Genomic DNA, 11,787 nt, shown 5'->3' with positions numbered 1-11,787 from the left:
GAAACATTATTCAATGTAATATAATATGCATGAATGACATTTTGAATGTATTTGTGATTTGGATGATAGATAGATAGATAGATAGATAGATAGATAGATAGATAGATAGATAGATAGATAGATAGATAGATAGATAGATAGATAGACTTTTCTTCTCTCACTCTTTCGAAATGTAGTTTGTTTTTCTTTATTTTAAGTTCTTCACTAATTTCCTCAATTTCTAGGAAACAAACGAATGACACAGGCATTTATTAGCTCCAGGTGGCAGATGAATTAATATTCACTTCGGTTAACTGCATGTGTGATGCACAGTTTGTGTGGAAATAGATTTAACAATGAGAAAAATGCCTGCCAGTTCTGATTAGTTCTGCTGATCATGAGGTGACAATTCTTTGTCATTATCACCAAGGAGAGGGTTACAACCTGCTGAAAATATGAATTGTGACACAAAGAAGAGTGTTCATTATTTCAGTTTTTTAAAAGCAAATAGACTCCTCGTCTAAAATGGTAAAATATAAAGTAATGATGCAATATGAGGCATCATACATGCAATTCATTTAGCAGTGCATTAGTTCTTAGTTGTCTTTTTGATGTTAAGCATTTACACATTTTTTTATTATATTTTAAAAAAAAATAATTACAGCTTTATTGTTCCTGCAGCATTCAGAGTTTATCTTGAGGCATTTCTTGAATTTCTTTTTCTTTTTCATTTTTTGGTGGGCCTTTCAATAATTCTGTATTTTTTTGTCAGTTCAAAGGAACAATTATTACTGTACATCATCTGACAGCTGCTACTCAAGACCCAAGGTTGTTAATTTGCAAGAACCAAAGTGGCTCTTTGTATCAAAAGCCGTCCTCCCTCTTACAGCACCTGCCTGCAATTTATACACAAAACTAAGTATAGAGGGAAAATCATGGCAGGAAGGTCATTTGTGTGAGTGGGTAGGAGGTGACCCTCTCGTGGATGATGACTACATGGTGGGGGCAAATATTATCCCATTGGGAGTGTGGTCTGGAGTTCTATGTCGTGTTTCAGGTGGTAGGAATGAAAGGTCATGCAATGTACTGAAGAATTCCAGAAGGATTGATGTGTCATATGGGCTTGTGATATGGCGATGACGGATCCCCCACTGACTTATGTATGTGTTGTTCCACGTGTTACATGTGTTATTTTTGAAAACATATCATTATTTTTCTATACCATGGATAACTTCTTTCACCTTTCACTGTCTTGTTGTGTGGTTCATCCTAATTGATGCTCTGAAGTCTGTAGAAGTACATCTATTTTTATTTTATTTTTTATGCAGTCACCCATACTGTAGATGGAGGACGTTGGAGGTCTAAATGGAGGACAGGTTTACAGAACATTTCCCTGTCTGCACAACAAAAAATCTTGTGGCTTATGTGGTATTTTGCAGTTACTGTATGTGGTGTGATCTCTTGGGTCGCAACTAGGGTTGAGAACCAAGAAACTAAAGATTTAGAGCCAGCTGCATTAAAGTTTTCATCATCCGGGTACATTTACTGTTCTCACTTATGTTAAATCTACCGCACATAATTTACAGTGCTACTGTTGTCTGGCTTACTTATTCGGAAACAGATAAAGTTAGTCACCGGCATCAGTTGCAAATATTATAAAAAATAATCTTTGTGAGGACGACTGGCAACAGCTGGTCTTAAATTCTTTAGACACCACACACTAAACGACTTTAAACACCGACTGAAAACACTAACTCAAATTACATTCATAATCGGCCTGACAGTAGCATGTTAGCGCTACTCTTGTCTGATCCCTGAACGATAGTCTTTTTTTTTTAGTCAACTGCAACATTTTAGTGAATCTGCAGCATAGACCAACAGCGTGACACTTGTAGTCCAATTACTCAAAGACTGTAGAATACCCAAGACGTGTCACTCTTATAGTTTTGAATGGGGGAAAATGCACCGCTCAATATAGCCGCTCTATCGAAGGAAGCCACGCCTTCTGAGTAAAAGAGCCAATCGCTAATCAGGAAAATGTCATCGCCTCACAGCAGCTGCCATTAGAAGTCCCGGTTGCTATTGAAACAATCAGCATTCTGAGACGTGCGCTTGGGACTGCACTTGTGCTCTGGCTGGTCTAGCCTGAAAAATACGGTTTTTTGACGCTATTTGAGCAAAAGAAATAATATTTATACAAAACCCTGCGTAAATAACCTTTTGTTTTAAATTAATTTATTATCAATTGCAGCTTATTTGGCGATTGCATTTTTCTGAAAAATAATTGAATAAATAATCCTTAATAAAAGAATCACTAATGGAACAGTTAAAACACTGGAATCATTCAATTTTTTTATGATTCCCCGCCCTTCTCAGACTAAATGATAATTGCAGTGTAATGTACCCATAAAAAAGCAAGATTCCTGATATGTCAGTTGATATGAGTGTGTGCATCAATCATACCACAAGACTTGATTCTCCAGTGGCTGTCAGTAGTTTCAGCAGGATGGCACCTCTTAGCCCCTGCTGTGTTCACTTCACAAGAGCTTCAGAGGATATATACAGGAGTTTAGTGAGTCACATCAGCTCTCTACGCTCATGGGAAGCAAGCTCAAAGGAGAATTTGCTGCAGGGAGACACCATATATTATCTTCATTGTTATTCAATGACAGAGTACTGCTCTATTAATAGACTTGCAGACTTGATCATCAGATTAAATCTCTTTGACTGCAGCTGTGACTCATATTTTCCAGGGAAAGAGTTTTTTATTATTATTATTATTATTTCTATATGTTCATATATCCACGGAGAACTAATAATTGCATTGACAGGCAAACACTATCCATTGCAGATTCTCACTGCAATGAAATCAATAATCAAAAAACTTGGAATTGACAAACTGAAAATTTACTCACACTCAGGCCATCCAAGATATAGACGAGTTTGTTTGTTCGTCTTAACATATTTGAAGATAATAATCATTACATCGCTTGCTCACCAATGGCTCCTCTGTGAATGTGTGCCATCAGAATAAGAGTCCAAACAGCTGATAAAATCATCACAATAATCCACCAGTTATCAACTCGACTTCAGTCCATCAACGTACTGTGAAGTGAAAAGCCACATGCTTGTAATATAAATGTTACCATATGATGTTCCCATGATTTCTGCTAACTGCAGCAGCCTTTAATGGTTAAATAACATAATTTTCTTTAAATAGTGTACCATTTATATCTATCTTTTTTGGCTATTGTTATTGAATATTTTGGTCTCCAATTGTACATGATCTTATACTGAAGAACAAGGTGAGGTTTTTAAATTTGTTCTTAAAAAATCCTGCTGTTGGAATACACTGTTTACCTACAGTTCATGGTTGAGAAAACATGAATAGTTTTCAGTGACTTAATTGAAAGCGGCAAATAGAGGTGGGCATATCGGCACTAATGGATTTGGAACACCACTTAAATTACTGGACTAAAGATTTCTGCTTCCAATAGTGTTAATAATAGTCTTTGATGAATACCTTTTAGAAGTGGCATAATGATGGAGAAGTTTGTATGTGAGTGTGTGAAGAGAGTTCTTTGTACACGTTACAATAAATGTTGTATGTGCTTTACTGAATTCAGTTGTCTACTGTAGACTAAACAATATATTGTTCTTCAAATTAACATTCAAATGGCCAATAATTTCATAAATATGCATTTATTTCCATCACAGGATTAAATTTATGGGCTGCTGTCAGGGATGGCCAGATCAATCTTGATAAATAGCTACATTTGATACTAACATTGTCTGTATAGTAAACAGTAATATTGTGAAATATTATTACAATATAAAATAACTCTTTTCTATTTGAATATACATATTTTAAAATGTAATTTATTCCTGTGATGATAAAGCTGAATTTTCAGCAGTCATTACTCCAGACTTAAATATCACATGATCTTTTAGAAATCACTCTGAAATACTGATTTGGTGCTCATGAAACATTTCTTATTATTATTATTATTATCAGTGTTGTGCCAATTAATATTTTTATTGAAACGGTGATACATTTTTTCAGGATTCTTTGAGGCATAGAAAGTTTAAAGAACAGCATTTATTTGATATAGATATTTTTTTGTAACATTTTAAAAGTCTTTACTTTTACTTTTGATCAATTTAAAGCATCCTAGCTGAAAAGCGTATTAAAAGTAGTGTGTAGTATATAGTCAATTTTGATTTCATGCTACTTTTAAAATCTTTCATGGTACAACAGATCAGCATAAAAGCTGACTAATATGCAGAACACAGCAGTTTCTGGCTGTCTTTGAAACGATCATCCTGCTCTTAATTCTTCTCTTGCTATCTATTTTTCATCCCTGCGGTATGACAGTAATTTTTTCTTCCTTTGATCTCCCACCTCTTCTTTGGTTTTTATTGTTTTGTGTATCTTTATTGGTTTTAGCCTCTATGGTGAACTCCTTAGTGAGTGTTTGTGTTTCCACAAAATCTTTTAGGATAATTTTCTTTTGAATTATTTTGTTACCTGTTTTCTTTGGTGTTTTCAACGACTTTATCAGTATAGGTATCACTATTGAATTTTATTGGCCTTAATTGGTGTCGGACACGTGATATACAGTCTTCCATATCTGTCTTAGGAAAAATATGCATTTGCTTTTCTCACCATCAGCTCTCAATATGGCTGATCCTTCCAAGGACTGTAAACATATTTCAGATGCTATTATGGACAGAGACAGCTAGATCCACATCATTGAAAGAAACACACACGGAGTCTATTATCACAGCAAGCACTCCTGTTCACCTCTGTAACAATGTGTCTGTGAAATGCAAATCACAATTATTTAGTTGGCTTGATGGACAATGTCATTTTTGTCTGGATCCATCCCCATTTAGGCAGAATAGACATCAATTCATTATAGGCAATCTAGCCAATTCTAAACTAATAAAATTATCTCAAGTTTATAGAGAAGCTTTTCATTCAGCCTGTCTAATACGGTCATCCGAACAACGCCTTTATCCAAACAATGATGTCTAATGTAATTTCAGTGTCTGCGGTGCATGAGCTAATCCTTAAAGGTCATTAAGTGATCCCTAGTTTTTAAAGCCGTTTTCCTTTCAAAGTCAATCCAAAAATGCAGTGAGTTGTCATTTTCAAGTTGAATCATAGTGAGAGGTTTTTGTATGGCTGTTTTCATCTTAGAGTGCATTTAAATAGTATTGAGCTGAACTAAAAGGACAGTTTTGATAATGTCCTTAACCAAAATGAAATATGAAGGTTTTCAAATTAACTTTTAAATAATAAAGAACCTCTGTATATTTCAACTTGCTGAATGTCAGCATGGCTGCCTGATTTAGACAGTATTTTTCAATTGGATATGTCACTGAATTATGATTATTGTTAAATAAAACTAGAACCATAAAAAAAATACTTAAAACAAAATAAAAAATATTACAAAAAAAACTGAAACATTTTAGCCAGAGCAACATTTCTTATTTTCATTTAGTTTAATTTGAAGTACTAAAAAAACTAAAGCAAAAGTAAGCTAAAGCTAATAAATAAAAATTAATAAAAAACGAAATAGACAAATAAAAACGAATCAGACTGACAACAACAAAACTACTAAAACTAGTGAAAACAGAAAATATAAAAATAAAATATATTTGTATATATATATATATATATATATATATATATATATATATTCTGCCTAAATGGGGATGGATCCAGACAAAAACCTTTATATATCTCTATATATATATATATAATCAATTATATAAGATGACACTGTTATAAATAAACAAGACATCAGTCACACATGTACACTTTTTTTGTTCTGTCCACACAATTCTATAGACAAATGTCTTTTTGTCAACGCATCTCAAATGTTAGTGGAAAGCTAAATCAGTCATTCTTGAGACATGGGACAAAACAGGTCCAGCATGCTATTAGGTTTATAAATGAAAATATTTTCCATTTTAAATGTCACGAGGGATTAATAATATAATTTATTTAACACAATTATCACCTTCAATTTAATTATAAAATATTATTGTACCAAATCTATGTTTCTTAATGTCCTCTCACTACATCTAAAACAGTGTGTCCACAGAGAAGGGTTCAATCATTCATATGCAATCAAATGGATAAAAATGTTTTTTTTTTTAATGATGAAAAAGAGCTTGTTTTATCAAAAGCAACACTTAATAATATCTCCTATAAAAGCAAAGTTGTTTTTTAATGACACATGCATGTTTAATACGATTTTAAAGTTGCGTCCCCACTTTTTGTCAACACCGTCAGACATTCAATAAAATGTAATAAAATCAGGGAATATCAGGGGCTGCTGTCACTCTAAAGGACCCCCTTGCCACAGTTCACCTCTGCAGAGTACATCAGTGTCAGACAGGCTCTGCTAAGTTTTAGTTTTAGAATATTTTAAATCCTAATGTTAATATTTCCTGTGTCAACACCATCTTCCAATTTCTGAGGAAATTATTTGAAATATTTAGATATTTTTATTCTCCTGAAGCAGGTATCATTAGCATCTTGCATCAGCAGAAAAAAATAAAATGGCTACTACATGAACTCCATTGGTTTTGTGAAAGAAATTCCAAATTTGTCAACACCGTCAGATGTCACCACCATAAGATTTTGTGTTCCAATGATATATCAAAATACTTAAATGTGACTCTTGAATAAAAGCTTTATAAACAATACTCACTGTTTGTTGTGTTTGTTTTAATACAGTAATTGACTGATTCAATGTATGTGATAGTTAAAATGACTACAAATTCAGGTTTTCCTCACCTCCATCAGTTCTGTCACCTCCGTCAGATGGGTCAACTCCGTCAGTTCTGTCACCTCCGTCAGTTGAATATTTTGATAATATTTCATTATGATATTTTATATTTATTGTGGAATTATTGGTCACATGTGAAAGTGTCTGCTAACACAAGAATGTGTTTTGAAATGTTAAAAACATCTTGAATGCTGTTAAAGATAAAGCTGAAATTATATTACACAGTCCAAGCTAAAAAAAGCACATTTTGTTAAAAAAGAGAAAAGTTGGGAGGTTGTATCAAAGCATAGCTCAGTAGCTTAGTATATATAAGATACATAAATGTTATAAATGTAGTTTCATTTGTCTGAGTACAAGGTTTTATTTTTTCAATTTTGCACCCTGTTTTGTCCCACTTCTCAAGAATGACTGTAATACAGAAAAATGTAGTCTGAATATTAAAGTAACTAGATAAGTTCTCTGTTCTATCTAGTGGCGATACTTATATGGCGAAAGTAACAGGTTCTTGTAGAATACTCGCATCTAGTGGTTGTAGATGTTATTGCATCACAAAATTGACTGCAGCGGACAAACGTGCAACACGACTGAAACACAGCTGAGAAATATAAGTATTTACCGGCTAACTTTAAAAACTTTAGTCTTAAAGGGATAGTTCACCTTTGGTTGCTGGTCCCCGGTCCCCATTGACTTCCATAGTAAGGAAAGAAAAAAAAACACTATGCAAGTCAATAGGGCCTTTCGTACCGCAGGAACCTTTTCATAGTACCAGAACTAATTGTGGAACTACCCTCTTTTCGGCGTGTTCGCGCACCGCCGGAACTGGGTGCGATTTTAGTACCGGACTGCCTTTTTCGAGAACCAAATTAGCTCCTACTCCGGAGCAGGGTCTAACCAGCACAACTGGTACTAATCGTGACGTAAGTAGACATTGATTGGCCAAACGATTACGAAAGCGCCCTCACCCGCCATGATTTAAAACTCTGTGTAAACGTAATGTAAACATTGTCAACTTATTTCGCAAGTATGGAGAACCGCGATAGATGGACGGACGCTGAAGTGCAGGCACTTGTAGCAAATGTAGCACTGCCAGTTGTCGTTGGAGATTCTTAGTCCTCCTTTCCGTTCTTTCAATCGTTTTTTGTATACGTCAACATTCCATGTCCATTATTGTGAAACCCACGAGACACATCAAAAACACAGCCCCGATCACAGCGTCCTCCATCCTCCTGTTGTTAACGTAGTTCTTTGTTTCTGTTGTTGAACGCCACGCACAAATGACCACAAATGACGTCGCTGTCGACCGGCTTACGTCACTTCTTAGTACACACTGTCGGTGCGAATGCAACCCTTTAAATAGTACTGGGAAATAGTTCGCACAAAATCGTCCCAGTACTTTAGTACCGTACATTTAGTTCTGGAACTAAAGCAGTGAGAAAGGGCCTAATGGGGACCAGCAACTGAATGTGAACTATCCCTTTAACACAGTGGTTTTCAACCCGCGGCCCATCACGAATTCAAATGCGGCCCGCTGAACACAATTAAAAAAATAACTTTCAGTTTTACAATTCATTTTAGTTTTTACATTAATGTAAAAATGTACAAAACAAATATAAGCTATAATGTTTTTGTTATGTAAATTAATTTTGATTTTCATATATTATTTTCAAACATGAGCAGACCTGTAGCCTACTGTAATTAACGTTAGGCATTTAACCAACACAAGCGCGCACTTTGGCAGAATTAAATTCAAATAGTCAGCAGCAGCCATTAGTTCAGTAAAATTGAGCATCAGAATGGACACATATGTTATTAAGGGAGAAAAACGAAATGTGGAAAATGCCAGCAAAGGAACACATACAAACAAGAGTAGTCGCAGCAGTGAAGGTAGGAGAGTGCTGTACTTTCAGCATCAACTTTCGGTTTGTCCCGCCACTCACTTGATGATGTTTACAATGCAGCATTGGATGATGCAGCAATCATCCTTAATTGCAGAAATGTGGCAAAACATCTCTGGAGAGATTTATTAAATTCCTCAGATTATTAAATTCGAAAGTGCTTTCCGTATTTGGATCAACATAGGATCAACATTTGTGAACGCACATTTTCTGCAATGTCGCGCCTAAAGTCACGCTTGAGTCAAGCAACTTACAATCGCAACTTCATTGTGCTGTTACTCCTTTCGAGCCGAATTTCACAAAATTGGTCAGCTCCCGACAGCATCAGGTGTTTTATTAATGGGGAGTATAATTATTTATTTATTTATATATTTCAATGAATGTAACGATTAGATATCATAATATTTAGGCTATAATAGTTGTACTGTCTTTTTACGCGTTGCATTGCATCGTGCCGCGTAAACATAAAACCCTGTCTGCATTTGTGATCAGAGAAATGACAAACAACAAGTGCTACTCCACACTGCCCAAAACTCGCGTTTGAATCATCAGTGGCAAATGATAAAAGAAAACGTACTTACGTGAGTCAGAACTGCCGGCATTTTAGTCTAATGTTACTCTCCCAGGATCAGTAAACAGTCCTCCATAAAATGTGCCAGCGATCCACGGCACTAAGTTGATGTATTTCCTCAGCGACCAGCACAGATCAGCTCTAGGCATGACGAAGCAGATATCGTCCTCTTTTGGAAGGCCAAACAAAGTAGTTTCGCTTTCACAACGAAGCACACAGCGTCTTCAGGACATGGCGGCAGCGGCAACAATACTACAGCGAGAATAAAAGTTACGCCTTCTTTCTTTGCGTGAACATTTTGGCGGCGTTATGCAAATTTTCCCACATAGTGAGGTAGATATGTGGGGGCGTGTTTGAACGAGCCGTTTTAGGGGGGTGTGGCTGACTCTGAACTTTTATAAAGAATATCTCTTTGGATTTGAGACTTTAGTCTTTGCAACTTTACAGATCTTCTTTATGCACCAAGAGCTCGTAACACTCCAAAGAGAAAGGAAAAAATGAAATTGCATCATATGACCCCTTTCAATTCGAAAGTGCTTTCCATATTTGGATCAACATAGGCTACATTTGTGAACGCACATTTTCTGCAATGTCGCGCGTCAAGTCACCTTTCCGTGCGCGTCTTACAGACTGCAACTTACAATCGCAACTTGATTGTGCTGTTACTCCTTTCGAGCCGAATTTCACAAAATTGGTCAGCTCCCGACAGCATCAGGTGTTTTACTAATGGGGAGTACAATTATTTATTTATTTCAATGAATGTAATAGATTAGATATCATAATATTTAGACTATAATAGGCTATTATAAATCTAGTTGGTTTGTATTGGTGACATAATATGTAAATGATATGCGTGCGGCCCATGAGACTTGCACTTGGACCATAGTGCGGCTCAGTGGAAAAAAAAGGTTGAGAACCACTGCTTTAACATGCTGTATATCTACATGAAATTTCGCATTTCAGCCATCTAGTTGAAAGCCACTATGAAATTTTAGACCACTGTGTTTGCCATTCTAAAAACAAAGTCAGGCATCTCAGTCAGGCAGCAAAAGTTATTGTTCTACAGGTAAGACATTTTATAATCTGTTGAACATGTATATTTAGTAAAGCATGTCGTGGCAAACACAGTCTTTGGAATTAGCTAACCAATAAAAACACATTAACGTAATTTAGGAAGAGATTCTGAAATCATAACAGGGTTGCCAGAGTTCACTGGATGTAGCTTATTTCAGACTCAGTGTATTACTGTGATTTGTTGATGAGTAGGGCTGCACAATTAATCGAATTTCTAATCGCGATTACAATTATGGATGCCTTAATTACGTAATTGTTCAAAGCAGCAGTTAATCGTTCAAAGCCCACTTACATGTCATGCATGCTTAAGATGTGTGGGGTTTTCTTTCTTTCCTTCTTTCTACAGGTTATCTTAAGGGGTTTTCCATTGTTTTAATTTTAGTTTTAGTATAACATTATAACACCATGCATATTTTTACTTTTTTATTATTTAAGAAGAACCCAATCTGATGTATTTTTGACATTTGAGGCTTAATGCTATAGAAAAGCAATACAAGTTTTTCAGTTAGTGTTTTCAACTGGTTTATTTTAATCTATGCAATTGCTTCAAACAATGGTAAACATCATTCAATGTAAATTGTGATAACAGGAATTAATAATTACAATTACAATTTCAAGGGAATAATCAACGAATTATGATTTTAGTCATAATCGCTCAGTCTTGAATACCAATCTTTACTGAGATTACTAGACTTGCTCATGCTTAAGAATGCAGCAGTAGCCTACTCATGATCTAATAATTCTGTCACAAGATATTTGCCTACATGTGGGATTAGACCAGCTGAAGTTTCTCTCCAGATATTTCAGCAGCTCACAGAAGGCTATTGGAGATGGCGTCTGAGAAAAAGGACGCTGGTGAGATTTTGAAGGAACAGGTAATGTTTCATAGTCCTCCTGCTGATATCTCAGATTTTCTTTTTTTTAAGTAATTGTCTTTCACTTTTTTAAATGAATACATTTGTTCGGTATGTCTATGTCCACATTAGCTGTATAGGTTATTTAAGTATCATTACTAATACCAATTCGCAAAGTATGACTAGGGTTTGGATTAAAACCTGAGGTAGAAAGCTAAAAAAGGAACTTTATTGTTCAGTGTTGTGACAAGTTTTTCTTTACAGAATGTGTTTCATCGAATCTGCAATCTTCAATCTGTTAGTGCTGCTCTCGAATCCATTAGCAGCAAAGCCCGCGCTGACTGACGCGCTCTTTACAAATTCAAATGTTGCCGCTTCAAACGACAGGTTTTACGGCAGGATTATCGAACGCTCCTTGGCTCTCGCCTGTATTCGTCCCAGATTGCGACATGCCGTGTTTCTGGTGAGGTGTGTTTGAATGATGCGCGCGTGCCTTCAGGAGTTCACGGAGTGGATCGGGAAAATTATCTGGATAATATTTTCACAACAGAAAAACAGAAATTCTGCTCTGGATCACACAAACCTACTGTATTCCGCCAGAGAGGACTGCG

At 35.6% G+C, this 11,787-nt stretch overlaps 1 long non-coding RNA gene across 1 annotated transcript; it reads left to right on the top strand.

Annotated features, from left to right (window-relative positions):
- Positions 1-461: 461 nt before the first annotated feature.
- LOC107575090 (uncharacterized) lies at positions 462-10,606 on the top strand. Its single transcript, XR_001607803.1, has 3 exons — positions 462-471; positions 851-852; positions 10,512-10,606. It is a non-coding gene; the product is annotated as an uncharacterized lncRNA (long non-coding RNA).
- The last annotated feature ends 1,181 nt before the right edge of the window (positions 10,607-11,787 follow it).

Source organism: Sinocyclocheilus grahami, unplaced genomic scaffold (genome assembly GCF_001515645.1).
Source record: "Sinocyclocheilus grahami isolate Dianchi unplaced genomic scaffold, SAMN03320097.WGS_v1.1 scaffold2460.1, whole genome shotgun sequence".
NCBI lineage: Eukaryota > Metazoa > Chordata > Actinopteri > Cypriniformes > Cyprinidae > Sinocyclocheilus > Sinocyclocheilus grahami.
This window is presented reverse-complemented; position numbering and strand designations above follow the sequence as displayed.